A 20,880-nucleotide genomic window follows, 5' to 3' on the forward strand; every position below is an offset into this window, starting at 1 on the left:
GTTGTTAGGATGATAGGTCGCTGGCACAGGCTGCTGTTGTCGCTGATAATTATTCACATACTGAACAGATTCGTTGACAAGAGAACACTGATCCGTAGCATGAGAACCTGCACAAAGCTCACAAACCATAGCTATTTGATTAACTCCATATATAGCCAGAGAATCAACCTTCATTGATAGCGCTTGGAGCTGGGCTGCAATAGCGGTGGCTGCATCAACTTCCAGAATACCTGCTACCTTGCCTGACGTCATCCTCTGAGTTGGGTTTTGATGCTCATTTGCAGCCATCGTCTCTATAGGATTATACGCCTCAGTATAGCTTTTAGCCCATAAGGCGCCTCCAGCTGCTGCATCGAGCATGGGCCGAGATTGGGCCCCCAAACCATTATAGAAACCAGTGATCACCATCCAATCCGGCATTCCATGATGTGGACATTTTCTCAACATTTCCTTGTAGCGTTCCCAAGCCTCGCACATAGATTCTGTAGGTTGCTGCGCAAACTGAGTAAGAGCACTCCTCATAGCAGCAGTCTTTGCCATCGGATAAAACTTCACCAGAAACTTTTGCGCAAGATCTTGCCACGTAGTGATGGACCCAGCTGGTTCAGAATGTAACCAGTCTTTAGCCTTGTCCCTCAGTGAGAATGGGAAAAGCCTCAACTTGATAGCCTCATCAGTCACGCCATTATACTTAAAAGTGCTGCAGATCTCGACAAAATTCCTTATGTGCATGTTGGGGTCTTCAGTTGCCGCTCCTCCAAAAGAAACAGAATTCTGCACCATCTGAATAGTGCCCGGCTTGATTTCAAAGGTGTTAGCTTGAATAGCCGAATGAAGGATGCTTGACTGAATGTCATCAATTTTAGGCCGAGAAAAATCCATAAGAGCTGGATCATCTTGAACAATACGATCTCCCATATTTACTGGTTCTTTCTGCTCAGTTCCTGAATCCGAATCCTCAAAATCTAACTTCTCCGGAATATCAAGAACTTCGTCTATCTCCTCAGATGTATCTAAAGTGCTCTTGCGAGCACGAGAACGAGTTTGCATAAACGCTTGCTAAAGTACCTGAAACACTACCGGAAAAAATAAGTAACTACTACGTCCTAATCACTGAGTCCTAATGACCAATGATGGTAAGTACATAAACTAAACAAATACGCCGAGTCCCCGGCAGCGGCGCCAAAAACTTGTTAGGGCGAAAACACGCGCTAATATTCACGCAAGTATACGCGTTCGCAAGTAATATAGAATATTTTCTAGTTCGTTCCCTCAGAGACTCAGACTAAATTATTGTCTAATTAAACTCACTCACTAATGTATGATTACTTCTCAATGTTAAGACACTAACACTTAAAATTGTTGATTAAATATTAACTATAATTAACTACTTAATTAATCACTTAACTAACACTTCAATTTATCAATAATAAAACACTCATGAGATCACAACTTCATTATTACTTCCTTCTATAGCCATTGTTATTACCTTTAGCATGTGACATTGATGATATTAATCGAATAACACGAAACTGATAAAAGCCAACTTTCATTATACTAATACCATTCTACCAAGCATCCACAATTAAGATAGAAGTTGAATAGTCATCAATTATGTTGAGTTCCTATATGTCTACAGAAATTGACAACACAACGATTTAAGCACAAGTTATTCCTTTTGATTACATAGGGCAAATAAAACTGTTAGAGTTACCCACGAATCATGCACAACGTACATGAACCTATGCTAGCATGGCAAGTTCTAAATCTCAAGATCCACCGTCGCTTCACAAGAGATTAACACCCTATCTTATATGTTCGCGATGCACATAAGACGAATACGCACAACCAATACTAGATATCATGCAATCATCACACACTAAAGTATTAAACGATTAACTAAAGAATTCCATAATAAATCCGTTGCAACCCCATGATCACGATTAGCCCATAATAGAACTTATCGTCATCATGGGTTCATATAAAATCATGATAAACAAACATAAGAAAATAATAACTAAACTAATTATATTAAAACAGAGTACGTCACAAGAGTAAATAAGTTCAAAGCAAGAAAACTAGCATCCAACGTTACAACGAAACAAGAATCACAAGAAGATATGCTTCCTCTTCGTTGCGGTGTGCTAAATCGGTCTTCTTCCTTATCTCCTTCGCTTCTTGCGTAAAACACAATCTTCTTTTTAATCCACACTTGTGAAAACGTCTCAAATCTACTTATATAATAGTCCCATAAAACTCAGATTACATAGAAGTGGAAACCAAACAGAAGTAGAAGTCCTAAAATAATTTGTCTTTTTTCCCGACCCTGCGCGGTCGCTCAGCAATGCTGAGCGGGCGCTCAGACCTCTACTGGAAAAAAATGATTTTGCTCCATTTCTTCACCGTAATCTGCCCGTTTCTTTCCTCTCGCAATGGTGAACACATGCCAAGGCTTATTCTTGATGATTCCTCCCCCGAAATGCAACTAAAACCCTGAAATGCATAAACACTAGAAAAACGCATCAAATACACAAAATACTTGATTTCAAGACACCAATTTAAGCCATTGTAAGACGTTCTAAGTGGTATAAAATGCCACTTATCAGTTACCGACAACAAAAACTTGGTTTTCATAGCTTGACTTAATAATATTTAAATAATAATATTAATAATAATAATAATAATAATAATAATAATAACTAATAATAATAATAATAACTAATAATAATAATAATAATAATAATAATAATAATAATTTATACTATATGGTAACGTACTTCAAAATTACCAGTGATTAATACGGAGTTAACCAACAATCCAAGTGTATGATTAGGGAAATAAGAGTTAACAAAAAAAATCAATTACCAAGGAAAAAATAATCATTCCCGCCATCAAATAATCAACCAAAACAATTTTTTTGATAAGATCAACCAGAACAAATTTATAAGCAAAACAAATATGGAATCAACCAAACTAACTCCAAATCTAATTTAAAGAAAGAATTCAATCAAAACGGTATTCAAATACATCAAACAAACTTCCTCCAAACTTCACCAACAAATTGTATTCAATGCAAATATCAAATCAAAATGAAAATCAAAACAAAAATCGAATCCAAATTATAACGATATACATATCAACAAATTAATTGTATCCAGTTCTAAATCAAATAAAAACTGAGTCCAAATAAAGACCTTATTAGAATTAAGAGAATAATTTAGAGAAACAATAATGTGTCTAAAGTACAACATAAAAAATGATGTGAAAAATAAAAGTGCTTCATTTGATAAAAAAAATTTACTGTGAGGGTAAAGGTGTTAAACCACTAAAAGAAAATCACGCAAATGACCGTTGTATCTCAAATTATTTCCATCATAAACACCAGAAGAACAAAAAAAAGATATATAGATATGGGGATGGCAATTTAATCATAAACACTAGAACCAAGGTATATAGAGGTGCCACTGACAACTCAATCATAAACACCAGATTTTAGTTTGTTTAACAATGTAAAAATATCTGAAAAAATAAAATAATTAAATTATTTTTAATAAGTAATGATTTCATTATGTTGAGATAAAACCTTCTAAAAATATTTAAATATATCAAATCGAAATTCGCAAAACTCGTTTTGTTACGAAAGGTCTCATATGAGATTAAAGATGATTAGAAAGGAGAAAATAAAAAGATAAATATTGAGATCTTGAACTCTCCTTTTTTTCGTTAATCTTCAACGTTGACACTGTGATGTCAAGTTTTGGCTCCGCTTGTAAACACTACAAGAAAACAGGGTAAAACCGACCGGACATAACCCACCGACGTCGATTTGGTCACCTTAAAACCGACCGACGTCAGTGGTCGGTTATATGCCAACTAAACGACACTGTATCGATGACGTGGCACAGATAAAACCGACCATAGACAGATGGTCGGTTTTACTGGAAAAAAACGACACTGTTTTGCTGATGTGTTACATTTAAAACCGACCACCTACATGTGGTCGGTTATATCCACAAATTCTGCAGGTTAAAACCGACCATATATGGTGGTCGATTTTGTAGAATAATAAAAAATTAATTTAAAGTACAAAAAAAAGTACCCGTTACAGAGAAAACGGTATCGTTTTATTTTTGTGCCTAAAACCGACCGCTGACGGTTAGTTTTAACCTATTTTTTTGATTTTTTTGTTATATCCCTCATTTCTTGATTTTGGGCAAAAAATTAAAAAAATAGAGGATAGAAGTGGAGGAGTTTCAGAAATTGTAAGTTATTTCCATATTTTGTAATAATGTGTGTGTGTGTGTTTATGTTGGTGGTGTATGTATTAAACGCTGTTGTATATATTTAATATTTTTATTTTTTTATATAATGTTTGTTGTGAGAATTGAAGTTTGGTAGTAGATAATATTTAAGTTAGTTTCATTTATTGTAATTATAGTGTGTGTGTGTGTTTTATGAAATGCATGAATAATTATGAGATTAATGATAAATTATTTGTTAAATATGTTTTTTTTAATTTTAAAAAATATTATTGTAGATGGTAACCATTGATCGAAGTTGGATTGGTAATCAATTGCAAAGCGATAAAATTTCATTGACCCCAGAATATAGAATTGGTGTAGAATTTTTTTTAAAATTTGCTAGCGAAAATGGAATGGAAGATGGTACAATGAAGTGTCCGTGTAAAAATTTGAATTGGTTAAAGATAGATGATGTTAGATTTCATTTGCTCGTAAATGGATGCTTGAGGGTTATACCGTGTGGACGTCGCACGGTGAAAAAATTGGAAGAAAACGTCGTCGAACATCACATCACCGTTATTATGTTCGGGAGCCTTCGAGAGTAGAAGAACCGGTAGATTTGAATGTGATGTTACATGATTTAGCCGGTAAAAATTATCAATTTTATGAAACTACGGATACGGGAACTATGAATGTAGAAGAAGCTCCAAATGATAGTGCTAAAAAATTGTACATGGTTATTGTTAAAATTGGAGCACCTATTTATCCCGACAATACAAAGTACACAAGATTAAGCTTTACCACCAAATTATTGGAATTCTAAAATAACTCGCATTGTAGGAATAAAGCTTTTGATAGTTTGCTAAAACTTCTTACAGATGTGTTACCAAAAAAACATACATTACCCGAAAGTTATTATGCAATGAAAAAAATTATGAAGCATTTGAGTGTTGAATATGAAAAAATTGATTTATGTGAGAATAATTGTATGTTATTTTAAGGAGATGACAAGGATAAAGTTGTGTGTGATATATGTGGTGAAGATCGTTATAGGGATGTTTCTCAGAAAGATGGTAAAAAAATAGCAAAAAAAACTTAAGACACTTTCGTTTGATCCCTCGATTACAATGCTTATATATGTCGGGACATACATCTGATCACATGAGATGGTACAAAAATAGAGATGTGAAAGATGGACAAATAAGTCATCCCGCGGATGGAGAAGAGTGGAAAAATTTTGATCGTCGGTATCCTTCATTTGCTCAAGTGATTCGTAACATAAGGCTCGGTCTTGCGACCGATGGTTTCAACCCTTTTGGCCCTACCAGGAAAAAACATATAGTGTGTGGCCCGTGGTGATAGTTGTCTACAATCTTCCACCGTCGATGTGTATGAAAAAGCCTTATATGTTCATGACCGATATAGTTCCGGGTCCAAATAATATTGGAAAAGATAATAACGTTTGTCTAAGGCCTCTCATCGATGAATTGAAGATATTGTGGAATACCGGGGTGAAGACATACGACTAATATTTGAAACAAAATTTTACAATGAGAGCGGCTATTATGTGGAAAATTAGTGTTTATCCCGCTATGAGTATGATAAGTTGGTGGTTGGGCAAAGGAAAGATGGGATGTCAAGTGTGCCTTGGAAGCGTGCAAGGGTTTCAATTAAAATATTGTGGAAAATGTAGTTTCTAAGACACAAACCGAATATTCCTTGAATCAAATGATCCACTCTGTCAAAAAAGTAATTTGTTTGATAACGAAGAAAGAAGATTGTTTCGTGGTCGTTTGTCCGGTAAGGGTGTTGAGGAATTACTTGATGGTTTAGTTTTTCCACCACCCGAAAAGACTAATTCGAAGGCAAGGAGTGTCGGATACGGGGAAGAGCATCATTGGACTCATGTCCCAATCTTTTACGAACTCCCTTATTGGTCATCACATAGTTTAAGATATTCAATTGACATCATGCATACGGAAAACATTTTTTTTACTATTGTCAATGCGCCAAAGTCAAAAGATCATAAAAAAGCTAAAGCGGATTGCAAACATTTTGAGGTGTTACCACATTTGTGGATCGATGAAAAAGGAAAGTCACCTAAAGCACCTTATTCCCTTACTAGAAAATAACGTAAACTTTTGTGTGAATGGATTAGTTCACTAAAACTTCCGGATGGTTATTCCTCAAATATATTACGTTGTTGCAATGTTGAGGAGTGTACATTTTATGGATTCAAATCGCATGATTGTCACATTTTTCTTCAAAAATTATTATCTCTCGCAATTCGTGAAATTCTACCAGCGCCTATTGCCGATGCAATCACGACAATTTCTAAGTTTTTCCAAGATTTATGTTCATCCGTGGTTACAAAAAACGACTTGGAAATAATGGAAAAAATCGGTTATCAAAGCGTTGTGTTTGTTGGAAATGATTTTTCCTCAAAGTTGGTTTAATTTGATGGAACACTTGGTTGTATATTTAGCCGAAGAAATTAGACTTACTGGACCTGCTTATTGGAATTGGATGTATCCGATTGAGCGTTTGTTGTGCAAATTAAAACAAAAATTCGGTAATAAAGAAAGGGTTGAGGGGTCAATTTCTGAACGATATATGGAGGAGGAGATTCCTAATATTTGTTCCTTTTATTTTTCCTCTGACACGATCCATAATAAAGTACGTCGTAACGAGGTTTTGTTTGATGTGCAAAATTACGAGAATTTAGAAGTGTTCAAATATCCAATTGAATCTCTTGGAAAGGAAGGAACTCGATACATGAGTGATGATGAATGAGAGTTAGCGGAAGAATATGTTCTTTTAAACTCTCCTGAAGTTCAACCTTATCTAAGGTACCAAAATCTTACTTTAAAAAATATGCGTAATAATTTTTGTTAATGACACATGCATGATTTTTGTTAATTTCTGTTTATATTTTAGGAAGTACCAAGATCGTGTTATGCGACAACGCCCAGAAACAACACCTCAAGATTTAGATCGTATTGCCAAAAGTCGATTTAAAACTTGGTTTAAACAAAAGGTATTTATCTATTTTTAATTTGCATGATTTGTTTTTGTTTTAAATTCTTATAATTACAACGTCTCATCGATTTGAATGGTTTTTAGGTTGATAAAGATGAGGTGGAAGGACCTCGTTTTAGGGACTTACTTGAAGGGCTGGTATTAAAAGTTTTAACTTTTGAGACTTGTCAAGTTAATGGATATAAAATTTCAACAAAATCTGCATCCGGTTCTGGTATTGTTGTTAAAGGAAATTTGCACGAAAATAATCTTAATTATTATGGTCAACTACAAGAAATTATTAGACTTATTTATCAAGGATGCAATCATGTATATTTGTTCAAATGTATATGGTTTGATAGTGTTGGTAATGGTGTGAGGATTGATAAGAATCGTGTGATTACAATTGATATGACTTCAAGATTGAAGTCAAATGAGATTTTTATTTTAGCTAGTCAAGTCTCACAAGTATATTATGCTCCTAGTGTATTGGATCCAAAAGCGAAAATATATACGGTGGTCAAATCTAAAAGTCGCCCAATTAATGAATCTATCGTTGCGCAAAATGATATAAAGGACACTTTTCAGGAAGATAGATCTAATGCATCGACCTCGTTTTAGCTTTTTGTTGATTTTGCACAATATGAACAAATACCGTTTATTCGGCGTGAAGAAGAAGAAGAAGAAGACGAAGAAAAGGAAGAAGATGATTTGAAGGATGACGAAGATGAAAATGAAGGAGAAGAAGAAATAAGTGAAGGTGACAATAAGGATGATGGTGATTACGAAGATGATGATGGTTTTGACGATTTTGAATAACGTCATTTGTATTTTAAAGATGATTTTTAGTAAATTTTGTAATGATTAGGATACTTTATTTATAAGTTATAGTAAATTTTTAATGGGTTTGTGAATTTTTGGTTTTAATGGTAAATTTTTATGCGTTTACGTCTGGTTAGGGCCAAAAAATCATAATATTTGACTGTAATATTTCCCAGAAAACCGACCGTCTCCTTGCCTAAAACCGACCACCTTATTGATAAAACCGACCGTCTCCTTAAAGGGTCGGTCGGTTGTAAGGTGGTCGGTTATAAAAATTAAACTGGCTTCTGGTGTAAAACCGACCACTTTGGATATTTGACCTCGGTCGGTTTTAGCCGTCTTGGTCAAAGTATATTTTTAATACTTATTTTCAATGATCGAACCGTACGGATGTTAACTTCGTGTCAAAATATGCTTATGCACGAAAAATTAGCACTTTTGAACGAGTACCATTACGTTTTTATAAGTAAATTAACAAATTTAATTAAAAATTAAAAAAAATGAATTCAATGTGAAAAGTATAATTTTAAAAGGTATATTTAACGATCGAACCGTACAGATGTTAAATTCATGTCAAAATATGCGTATGCACAAAAAAATAGCAAATTTTAACAAGTACCATTACGTTTTTATAAGTAAATTAGCAAATTTAATTAAAAATTTAAAAAAATGAAAAATATATAATACACATGATCGAACCGTATGGATGGACTAACGCGGTGAAAATGAACAAATGTACCAAAAATTAGGCTATTTGAAAAATATTTTAATCATAATCATATGGAATATAATTATTTCAGTAAGCTATAAGTATAATTTTAAAATTTATTTTCAACGATCGAACCGTACGGATGTTAATTTCATATAAAACTATATTAATGCACAAAAAATTAGCACATTTGAACGATCACAAATACGTTTTTATAAGAAAATTAGCAATTTTGATTAAAAAAGTGAAATAATTAATAAAAAATAAAAATTATGAAATGCACATGATCGAACCGTACGGATGAACCGACGCGGTAAAAATGAGCTAATGTACCAAAAATTAAGCTATTTAAATAATAATGATCATGTATTTATAAGCCCTAAACCCTAAAATTAAAAAATAATGATCATGTATTTATAAGCCCTAAACCCTAAAATTAAAAAATAATTAAAAAATTAAATTCTATAAAACCGACCACTTTGGGTCATAATCGACCACCTAAAAAAATGCGGGTTTTTTTTGTGAAAAATTAAAAAACCCGCCTAGAGCAAAATGACACCGTTTTGCATGCTGCACAGTGTCCAAGGTTAAAACCGACCGACCTGGTGGTCGGTTTTCAGGGCCAGGCGGTCGGTTTTAAGTCTGTTATAAATAAAAAAACGGTTCACTTTTCTTTTCTCTATTTCTTTCTCTATCTCTCTATTTTCTCTCTATCTCTCTCTTACACTCAAAACTTCACTAAAATACTTCGATTCAATGGCGTTTAATTCACGAAGGAGCCCCAAATCATCTCTCATTGCCTCCGGTTTTACTCTCGATGTAAGATTTTATTACGATTAAGCTATTTTTTTACTTGATTGCATATATGTGTGTATGTGCATGTATTTTTTGTGTTTATATATATGATTTGAAGTTAATTATATGTTTCTTGTGTTTGTTAAAGTATCATTCTCACTTAAATTGATGTGTTTCACTTCAAATCAAACTTCATTGATTTTTCAGTTTTTATGTAAAGTTTTGCATGTAAAACATTCGTCGGTTATGTCAATTTGTTTAATATAGGTTAAAGTCATAATTTCTGGGTGTTTCGTCGGTTTGTTTACTCTTTTTAGAAGTATAAATGTATTTTAGGGTTAATTTTTAGGGTTAATTTTTAGGGGTTTGCTCTCGTTAACACATAAAAGTACTCGAAATGGATAATTCTCACTTAAATTGAATTTTTTCACTTTCAATTGAAGTTCATATGATTTTTCAGTTTTCATGTAAAATTTTGCATGTAAAAGATTCGTCGGTTTTGTCAATTTGTTGAATATATGTATAAGTATAAATTTTAGGTTTTTTGTTGATTTGTTTACGTTTAAGTAGAAGTATAAATGTATTTTTAAGGGTAATTTGTAGCGGTTTGCTCATGTAAACATGATACGTACTCGAAAATGGATAAATATTGCACTTTATATGTGAGTTTGGAACTTTAATTTGTTGTATATATAGATTAAGTTGATTTAATGGTTTAATTTGTGTAATTAAATAATGCTCTAATTAGTTGTGTTTATTTTTATCGTTAATCTATGAAATGGATACGTTTATATGCATTTTATATGCATTTTATGTGATTTTAAATGCTTTTTTATTTGATTTTAAAATCATTGTCCTGTAATGTGATTTACTAGCATATGTTTTATATGTAATGTGACTTAATATGCATTTTATGTGATTTTATATACATTTTTTATATGATTTTAAATGTATCGTTAATATGTGATTTTATATGTATCTCTAAGTGATTTTAAATGCATTTTGATGTAATGTGATTTTAAATACATTTTGATGTAATGTGATTTTAAATACATATTGGCTAATATATTCTTATTATTTATTTTAGGATATTTTTGCTTGGTTGTTGACGTTGATGATCATTAGCCTCGTTGTTTTGGCAATGGCGAGGAAAGGGAAGGGAAAGGATGTTGAGAAGGATAAGGGGAAGAAGGACAAGGGTAAGGGCAAGGCCAAAGCCACTAGTACTACAAAGGGCAAGGTCAAGGCCAAGGGTAAGGGCAAAGGTAGCGTGCATTTGCGGGATGAGCCGACAGATTCGGATTCGGACCAGAATGATCCGACTCGGCACATGACAAATGCGGAGGAGCGAGAATAGCGAGAAAGGCGACCTCGATCACATTCGAGTGGCTTATATGGAGAGAAACCGCCATTGAAGCCATATCGCATTGATATCTCCGATAGACAGTAAGTTAAAAAGTTTTTAAATTGCATTATTCCTATATGTTTATATTTTTGGTTCATTGTTCAATATTGTTATGTGAATTGTTAATATGTATTGTTTTCTTTTGTTTAAATATATTATTGAAGATGATACGGCTAAGAAAACGCTTTTGGCTATGATTCTGGAGAAGTGGCCTCTTGGGCGTTACATTTATACCAATATCGAAGAACATCACCCGGGTTGGTTGAATGCAAGAGTCGAGGAGTTTCAAGCAAGTTAATTTTTTTTTGTAATTGTCATTTATTTCTTTATTTTATGATGCATTTATCCTCATTTTCTTTTTTTTTGCAATTTTAGAAATATTATAGGCATCTTAAGGGGCAAAGCCGTTCAAAGGCCTAAAAAATTATGGAAGATCACATTAAAGTGACGATAAAAAAGACTTTGAATGAGCTTAAGAAGAGGGTGAAGCTAAAATCAAGGGAGGAGGGCATGAGCAAGTTGTCTTTGAAGCCGCCTTATTGGTCCGTTCCTTTTTGGAAGGACCTTTTGGAGTATTGGGAGAAGAACGAAGGACACTTGCACCGGTCATCGGTTGGATCCACCAACCGACAACAAGTTGAAAGATTGCATAGTGCCGGTGCAAGGTCATTCAATAAAGTTCGGGAGGTAATATTATTATCTTCCATCACACACACATACATACACGTTCATCATATTTAATATAATCAACTAATTATTAGGACGTGCTAATATAAGTTGTTTAATATTCTGAAAGGTAATGACGAACAAAAACAAGAAAAAGCCGACGAGACTCGAGGTGTGGGATAAATGTCATAGGAAAGTTGGATCCGATCCGGAAAATCCCGTCTACACTACACCGGCCGCTATGCGTATTGCGGTAATTTTTATGTACTTTTATGACCATTTTATGTGATTTTAAATGCATCTTTAATAAGCGAATTAATATGTATTTTCATGTGATTTTTATGTGTTTTTATATGCATTTTTATGTGATTTTAAATGCATATTTAATAAGTGAATTTATATGTATTTTCATGTGATTTTAAATGCATCTTTAATATGTGATTTTATATGTGTGTAATGTGATTTTAAATGCATTTTTATGTGATTTTATATGCATTTTTATGTGATTATAAATGCACCTTTAATATGTGATTTTATATGTATTTTAATGTGATTTTAAATGCATTTTTATGTGATTTTATATGCATCTTTAATATGTGATTTTATATGTATTATAATGTGATTTTAAATGCATTTTTATGTGATTTTATACGCATTTTTATGTGATTTTAAATGAGGGTTAATATGTGATTTTATTTGTATTTATCTGATTTTAAATGCATTTTTATATATGATTTTATATCATTTTTATGTGATTTTAAATGCATCGTTAATATGTGATTTTATATGTATTTATGTGATTTTAAATGCATTTTTATTTGATTTTAAATGCATTTTTAATTGTTTTAAATGAATTTGTAGGAACGATATGCCGGCATTCTCGAGTGCATGCCCGTGGAGGTTACACAAACGGGTGATCGGGATGAGCCGTGGGATTGGTGGATGGAAGCCTTGGAGGTCCCCCAAGGTACAAAGCCCAAAAAGAATTATGTGGTGGGGTTCCCCAATGCTCGGGCCACCGATCTCTTGCCTACACTTGCTACCCGGTACCGAGATTCCACACGAAATGAAGTCGTCTCATCCTCATCCGCTCCGAGACAATGTGAAGCCATTCCCGACAATGTATATCTTGCCATCGTGAGGAATGTGCTTACGGAGATCCGTGCTAATCCAAATCGGTTTGCTCGCCAACTTTCTGATGCAGAAATAGCTACATTCGCACGTACCGCTCTCGAGGCCTCAGATCCATCCTTCGATCCTAGCCATAGGTTGCAATGGAATAACCTTATCGGTGGCGAGATCATGCATATCGTGGGCTCCTTGATTGAAGATATCGTCCAAAAGATGGAAGCTCGTGTTGCGGAGGTATAATTTTTGACCTTCTTGTTTATTTATTTGTTTTCATTCACATGTAAATTTTGTTTCTTCTTTTTAACTAGTTTAATTAAACTTGTATATCTAGGAAAAAAATCGGCGTGCTATGGAAGTCGATAAGGATTACACGTCCGAGGATGAGACCTCCGATGATGATGACTTTGATGATGGCGGCGGTGATGGTGGCGGTGATGGCGATGGATCGTCCGATGTTGATTTGTCGGATTAGTTTACATTGATCGGTTTTAAGATTATTGTAATTTGATGGTTATGGGATGTAATATAATACGTTGTGATGGTTTGATACTTTGTCGGTTATTTAGGATTGCTTATAATGATGTAATGATACGGTTTAATCCTCCGGTTATCGGAGTTTGTGAATGTTTGTGTTGGATTTAATTACTATAGTTTAATTATGAAATTTACTAGTTTTTGTGAATGATTTTGAGTAGTATAGTTTAATGATTATAATTGTTGTTTATTTTGGTTGTTTGATTGTTATCGGATTGGATTTGTGTATTGATTTGCTTTGGTATACAGGGGCTGCAGAAAAACCTGCAATTTTTTTTAAAATCAGACCTCAAAACTGACCGACAATAGGCATAACCGACCGATAATAGGCATAATCGACCACTTTTGACCATTACAAAACCCAGAAAACCGACCGTCAGGTGACATAACCGACCACCTTCTTCATAAAACCGACTGTTTCCTTTAGAGGGTGGTCAGTTTTATGACGGTCGGTTATGACATTTAAGTCAGCTTCTGGTGTAAAACCGACCGATGTGGACATTTTGACCACGGTCGGTTATGAGTTCCAGTCAACATTTTAAAAATAGACATAACCGGCCACCAATGGTCGGTTATGACTCAGTGACGTGGCGACACATGTGCACAGGTGTAGATAGTGACCCCACATTTCAGTCAAATGCCCAGGCACTTAACCGACCACAGTATTGGTCGGTTATGAGGGTTAAACCCGACCAAAAGTCATAACCGACCAGGCTAAAACCGACCACGCCCTGTGGTCGGTTATGACCCTCTTAACCGACCGTTTTGCCTCTTAATCGACCATTTTTGAAGGTCATTTTTGTCCTGTTTTCTTGTTATGAAATATGCCCTCATAAATACTATGCAACAATCACTTTTCCTAGTATTTTCTATTACGGTCATGCATGATGAATTTGTTAATATCTTTAAGTCGTCGAAAAAATTATTTAAAAAATTATCTATTTAATGGGGAATAAATCTAGTGTTTGGAAGCTGTACTTTTCCTAGTATTTTCTATTACGGTCATGCATGATGAATTTGATTATTTTTTATGTAATTTTCTCTTATGACTAAAATTGATATATCTTAACATATGTACGCTTGAATCGTGGAAAAAAATATTTTAAATATTTTTGGTTAATCGGGAAGAAATCTCGTGTTTGGGAGTTACACTATTCATAGATTTTTCTATTCTTGTCATGCAAGATGAATTTGTAATTTTTTTGTGATTTTTTCTTTTGACTAAAGTCGATAAATTTTTACATTTGTATGGGTGAAATCATCGAAAAAATTGATTAAAAATTATCTGGTTAATCAGGAACAAATCCCGTATTTGGGAGTTACAGTATTCCTAGATTTGCCTATTCTTGTCATACAAAATCAATTTATAATTTTTTTGCAATTTTTTCTTATGCCTAAAGTCGATTATATATTGAAATTCGACTGGTTGAATTGTTGAAAAAAATTATCCGATAAATCAAGAACAAATCCCGTGTTTGGGAGTTACAGTTTTCCTAGGTTTTCCTAGATATATTTAAATATCTGTTTTGTTGGATTGTCAAAAAAATCCTTTAAAAAATTATGTGGTTACTTGCGAAATAATCTTGTGTTTGGGAGTTGGAATTTCTTTAGATTTTCTATTCCTATTCATGTCATGCAAGATGAATTTATTTTTTTTTTAAATTTATTCTTATGAATAAAATCGATATATCTTAACATCTGTATCGTTGGATCCTCAAATTTTATTTAAAATAACTATCTGGTTAATCGGGAAGGAATGTCGTGTTTGGGAGTTGGACTTTTCATAGATTTTTACTATGACTCTAATTCAAGATGAATTTAAAAAAATTCAGTAATTTTTTCTTATGACTAATATTGATATATCTTAACATTCATGCGTTTGGATCGTCAAAAAAACAGTTTAAGAACATTATATGGTCAATCGGAGAAAAATCTAGTATTCTAAATTTGGACATTTCCTGGATTTTTTTATTACTGTCATGCAAGGTAAATTTAAATTATTTTTTAATTTTTTTATGAGTAAAATCGATATATCTTAACATCCGTATGGTTGGATCGCCGAAAAATTTGTTTAAAAAAATTATCTGGTTAATCGGGAACACATGTCATGTTTGGAGTTGGACTTTTCCTAGATTTTTATATTCTTCTAATGCAAGAATAATTTTAAAAATTTCTTTGCTTTTTTATGACTAATATCGATATATATTAACATCGGTGCGGTTCGATCGTCAAAAAAATAGTTTAAAAAATTATGTGGTTAAATGGGAATAAATATTGTATTTTGGAGTTGGACTTTTCCTAGATTTTTGTCTTTCTGTCATGCAAGATGAATTTGAAATTATTTTGTAATTTTTCAATGACTAAACATCAAAATATCTTAACTGTAACGACTGGGAATTACGCTTGTATTATATCGTAATAAAGATAAATTATGTGTTTAATTATGTCATTTATATATAATTAGTTATAAAACCCTAACTACTATGTGCTACGTGTATCCATTATCGTCAGGATATTTTTCGGGTATTTATCGGATATTTTGTTTCGTATTTAAAGCCTTTATATTAAAAGTTATACGACCCGAACTATGGTTTAATAGCTGATATTTCAAAAAAAATAATTGGCCATATTTTTTTTAGAACGACTTGTACCATCGTATTATTCTGAACATCTAGGTATTTTATAAATTTTCTTGTTTCTCAAAAAATGACTTTTCTGTGCCCCATTGGGTGTTAAAAACCCCACAAAAATCACATTTTTATTTTTTTAAAATTATCGGACTTTAATTTATACCATTTCTTTGAATTTTGAATTATTCACAATTTTTGAGATTTTTTGGCATATATATTGTACATATTAAATATTTAAAAAATAAAAATTAACACTCAAAAATTATAAAATTAGGGGCCAATTAATTTTAATAGATGTATAATTAGGGCCTTAATTTTTATTAGGAGTGTTATTTTACCCACTATAAATAGCCATTTTTATTTAATTATTTATAATTAATAATTAAAAATCAGAAAAATTAGTAAATTTTCTGAATTTCGGGTCAGGATTTTCGGGTCCGGTTAAACAATCAAGCCGTAATTTTGAGTTGATTTCTACATCAAATCGATCGATGTGAGTATTGTTGGATATATTTGAGATGTCATGTCTAATATGTTTCATGTTTAGTTTTCAGATTTTAATAAACAGGAAATATCAGTTCTTACTGGAATCAGGACTTACTAGAAGTTAGGACTTAAGGATATCATGATTAGATTATCAGAAGATAATATCAGAAGATGGATATAAGAACTTAAGTACTGGAGGACTAACAGTTAACGAAGGAAACTGATTTACAGGAAAGAAGATCGAGACTAATACAGAAGAAAATATGCATGGAAAGAGTTAGAGGACTAGAATAATTATATAAGATATCTGATTGATATATTTTAGGAGACATAATTATATTTCTTATCAATTAGAAGTTATCTTGTAACTGTGTGTCTATATAAACACAGACATAGGTTTACACTATATGTGTTACGATCATCGAGAAGAACATACATTATAACCTAGAAGCTCTCGTGATATTTGTTCATCACTGAGAGAGAACAGTTCCATTATAACAGAGTTTATTATATCGAATACATCTGTTTTCTGTTACTTTTGTTATAAATTGATTTGATTGTATTCTACACTGTATTCAACCACCTTCTACAGTGTTGTGTGACCTAACAGGTGGTATCGGAGCCTATATGTTAATACACATACAGTATAGATCCAAAACAATCATGTCTGAAGAAGCAGAAAATCCAACCAAGCCCGCCAAAACTGAAGAAACTCCAAAGACTCAAACCCATAATCGATATGAGACTATCAGGGTTCCCATGTTGAAACCTTTTGAGTATCCCATATGGAAAGTAAAGATAGCTATGTTTCTGGAAGCTACAGATCCAGAAAACTTTGATAGAATTTATGAAGGACCGCATAAGCCAACCAAGCTCTCTGTTGTAGTTGCAGATCAGCCAACAAAGACCATAGCAAAGGAGAAAAGTAAATACACAGCTGAAGATATCTCATATATTTCCAATGATGCAAAGGTAAGGCATTTGCTGCATAGTGCCTTTGATAATGTCATGTCAAACATGGTAATTCAATGCAAGACTGCAAAGGAGATATGAGATGCTTTGGAAACAAGGTGCCAGGGAACTGATGTAATCAAGAAAAACGGGAGGACTATACTTACTCAAGAGTATGAGCACTTTGACTCAAAAAGTGATAAGTCATTAACTGACTTATATGACAGGATTGTCAAACTCTTGAATGATCTGTCACTGGTGGACAAGGAATATGATATTGAAGATTCAAATCTAAAATTCCTTTTAGCTCTTCCTGAAAGTTGGGATTTGAAATCTACTATTATAAGAGACAACTATGCTCTTGATGAAACTACTCTTGATGAACTTGAGATGGATCAAAGAAGAAAGAGACATGGGAGAAAGTCAAGGACAGTTGCTCTTAAGGCTGAGGAGGAACCTCTAATGTAGTTATCTCAAAGAAAGGCAAAGGAAAGGTTCTCATCATAAAATATGATTCAGAATCATCAAGTTCTGATAATGATGATTCAGAAACTAAAAGTCTACCTGAAGTATATGTTGATAAGGAGATGATGATGTTGTATGCTCTTATGGTAAAGGGTATCACAAAGATAGCCTACAGGAAATTCAGAAAGGGAAAGAAGTTTTCCAGGAAAGGTAGAAGTTCTGATAAGAAGGGCTTCAGAAAATCTGAAGGCAAAGAAGGAAACTCTGACAGAGAAGATTACTCAAATGTCAAATGCTACAATTATAGTGAGAAAGACCACATATCTCCTGACTGCAAGAAAGGAAAGAGTGACAAAGGCAAGGCTCTTGTCACAAAGAAGAAAAGCTGGACAGACACTTCAGATTCTTAAGATGAGGAGAACTATGCCTTGATGGAAAATGCTGAGAGCAGTTCTGATGCTGCTGAGTTAAAGGTACCTCAAACAACTTATGCCTTTCATACTGATGATATTATTAAGTTGAGATTATATCTTAAAACCATGTTTATTAGTTAGAGAGATCAAACTTTAACATGTGAAAGATTAACTTCTAAAATCTTGCTTTTAAAAAGAGGAATGATTATTTAAAAAAAGAGTTAGTCATGTTCCATCAAACTCAGAAAAAAAGAGATGATGCCTTTTATGTTAGAGATGAATTGCGGAAAATGAATAAATCTCTAAAAACTGAGTTAGAAAAGGAGAGAGAGATTATCAGGACTTGGACTAACTCTGGTAGAGCAACTCAGGATATACTAAGTAGTGGAAACTGGAAAGAAAGCTTAGGTTATGGAGATGATAAAGGTAAACAAGGAACTGAACAAGTTAAGCCAATTATTGTTCAACAGGCTACTAAGACAAAGGTAAATCCTATTAAATTTGTAGCTAAAACTGTAAAGTCTGATTCTGAAAAGATGAAAGATATTGAGACAGATGTGATAGCAGAGTCAACTTCTGACAAATTAGAACATGATAAACCAACTGAAATTAACATAGTCTTAATGATAAAGAAGTAGCTTAAACATAAGCTGGAAGAAATTAACAGTGTGAACAAGGTAAAGGAAGCTAGGAAAAATAGAAATGGAAAGGAAGGTGTGAATAAAAGCAACAATTATATGCCTGTTCCTAATGCTCCTAGAAAGAAATGTTATAACTGTGGAAACTCTAACCATCTTGCTTCTTTTTGCAAGAAGAATAAGAATATAAACTCTTTACCTCCTAAGTCAGGAGTTAAGAGTCAGTTTGTTAGGTTTAAGCCATAAAGTCCTTGTTTTCATTGTGGTAGTATATGGTATTCCATTTATACTTGTAAGGAATATCATAGTTTGTACTATGATTATTATCAGATAAAACCTTCTTTGAAGAAAGTTGCTTTAATTCTTTCTAGTGTAAAGTATGATGAAAAGTCTGATACTGTAAAATCTGATAGAAAAATGTTAGCATAAACTCTGATGTTAAATCCGCTGCAAATGTTAACAAACTTAATAAGGCCAAAGGATCCAAGCAAGGCTGGGTCCTTAAAACTAACCATTAGTGGTCTTTGTGATTGCACGACAACAGGAAGAACATCATAGTTATGGATAGTGGATGTTCAGGACATATGACTGGAAATAAAGCCCTGCTATCAGACTTTGTGGAGAAAGCTGGCCCAGGAGTTTCTTATGGAGATGGCAACATTGGAAAAACTCTGGGATATGGCAAGATCAATCTTGGGAATGTCATCATTGAATCAGTAGCTCTAGTCTCAGGACTTAAACACAATCTGTTGAGTACAAGTCAAATATGTGACAGAGGTTATCATGTGGATTTCTTTGAAGAACACTGTGAAGTTATAAGTAATTCTACAGGAAAAGTGGTTCTAAAAGGTTACAGGCATGGTAACATTTATGAAGCCAGACTTTCAACAAGTACTGATGGTTCTCCTATCTATCAATTGAGTAGAGCATCAATTGAAGAAAGCTGGATTGACATAAGAAACTCTCTCATTTATATTTCAACAATATAAATGAGCTTGTAAAGAAAGATCTTGTGAGAGGACTGCCAAAAACAGTATTTGCTCCTGATGGCCTTTGTGATTCATGTCAGAAGGAAAAACAAAGAAAATATTCTTTCAAGAACACAACGGAGTCATCAATTCTTGAGCCTTATCACCTACTGCATGTTGATCTTTTTGGTCTAGTCAATGTCATGTCTATTGCAAAGAAGAAATATGCTATGGTTATAGTGGATGAGTTTACAAGGTACACTTGGGTGTACTTCTTGCACAAGAAGAATGAAACTACATTTACTCTAACTGATCATGTCAGACAGCTGGATAAATTGGTCAAAGATTCTGTTCAAATAATAAGGAGTGATAATAGCACTGAGTTCAAGAATTCGATTATGGAAGAGTTCTGCAAAGAGCATGAAATCAAGCAAGAATTTTCTATACCTGGAACTCCACAGCAAAATGGAGTTGTAGAAAGAAAGAACAGGACTCTAATTGAAGCTACATGAACTATGCTTGATGAAGCAAAGCTGCCAACCTATTTTTGGGATGAAGCTGTGCAGACTGCTTCTTTTACTCAAAATGCTACACTCTTGTATTTGGTTGCAAGTGTTTTGTTCTTAAGACTCATCCTGAACAGCTGTCAAAATTTGATCTAAAAGCTTATGAAGGAATCTTTGTTGGATATCCACTTTCCACAAAAGCCTTCAGAGTCTACAATTTAAGATTAAGGGTTGTCATGGAATCTATCAATGTCTCTTTTCATGATAAGAAGATTACTGCACTTGAAGATTTCGATGATCATGATCAGGTGAGATTTGAGAATGAACATTTAAATTCTGATTCTGGAAATTCTGATGACTTAAATCCTGATCTTGTAAGTTCTACTGGATTAAGTTCTTATGTCATTGAAACTGTGGTAACAACTCCAAAGGAAAATGCACCTGTCCAGGGGGAGCAAGCTGAAGATCCTACCACATCTCAAGACTCTCGAGAAGCATCAGA

At 33.3% G+C, this 20,880-nt stretch overlaps 1 non-coding gene across 1 annotated transcript; it reads left to right on the forward strand.

Moving 5' to 3' along the window:
- Positions 1-418: 418 nt before the first annotated feature.
- LOC141722297 (small nucleolar RNA R71) lies at positions 419-525 on the forward strand. Its single transcript, XR_012575315.1, has one exon. It is a non-coding gene; the product is annotated as a small nucleolar RNA R71 (small nucleolar RNA).
- The last annotated feature ends 20,355 nt before the right edge of the window (positions 526-20,880 follow it).

This window comes from Apium graveolens, chromosome 4 (assembly GCF_009905375.1).
Source record: "Apium graveolens cultivar Ventura chromosome 4, ASM990537v1, whole genome shotgun sequence".
Lineage (NCBI taxonomy): Eukaryota > Viridiplantae > Streptophyta > Magnoliopsida > Apiales > Apiaceae > Apium > Apium graveolens.